The following is a 369-nucleotide window of genomic DNA, read 5'->3' on the forward strand; positions in this document are numbered from 1 at the left end:
CACGTAGACTGCTCTAGGTTTTTATGTATTTTTCAGGACACTTTAAAGAATACAATTTAGAGGCAATCTACAGACAATTATATATTTTGGAACTACTTAAATGTACTGTATATAAAATTAATTTTCCATGCCTTTTTAAGACTTTACCTGGCCTAGAAATCACATTTTTGGTTTTCAATGCTTCTGTTTGTTAGCGTCCATTTTTTTAAGGTCTGAAAGATTGTGATAAAGAGATTTGCCCTAAAGACCAGAGAGGACTGAACAGAGATGAAAAACATAATGTGTCCATCACTTTAGCTGCTGTTCTGATTCATGTGAAACATTCTGAAGCACGGAACAGTTGTGGGCTTTTGCAGAAATTAAATGTGT

Source organism: Sinocyclocheilus grahami, unplaced genomic scaffold, assembly GCF_001515645.1.
Source record: "Sinocyclocheilus grahami isolate Dianchi unplaced genomic scaffold, SAMN03320097.WGS_v1.1 scaffold17080.1, whole genome shotgun sequence".
Taxonomy (NCBI): Eukaryota; Metazoa; Chordata; class Actinopteri; order Cypriniformes; family Cyprinidae; genus Sinocyclocheilus; species Sinocyclocheilus grahami.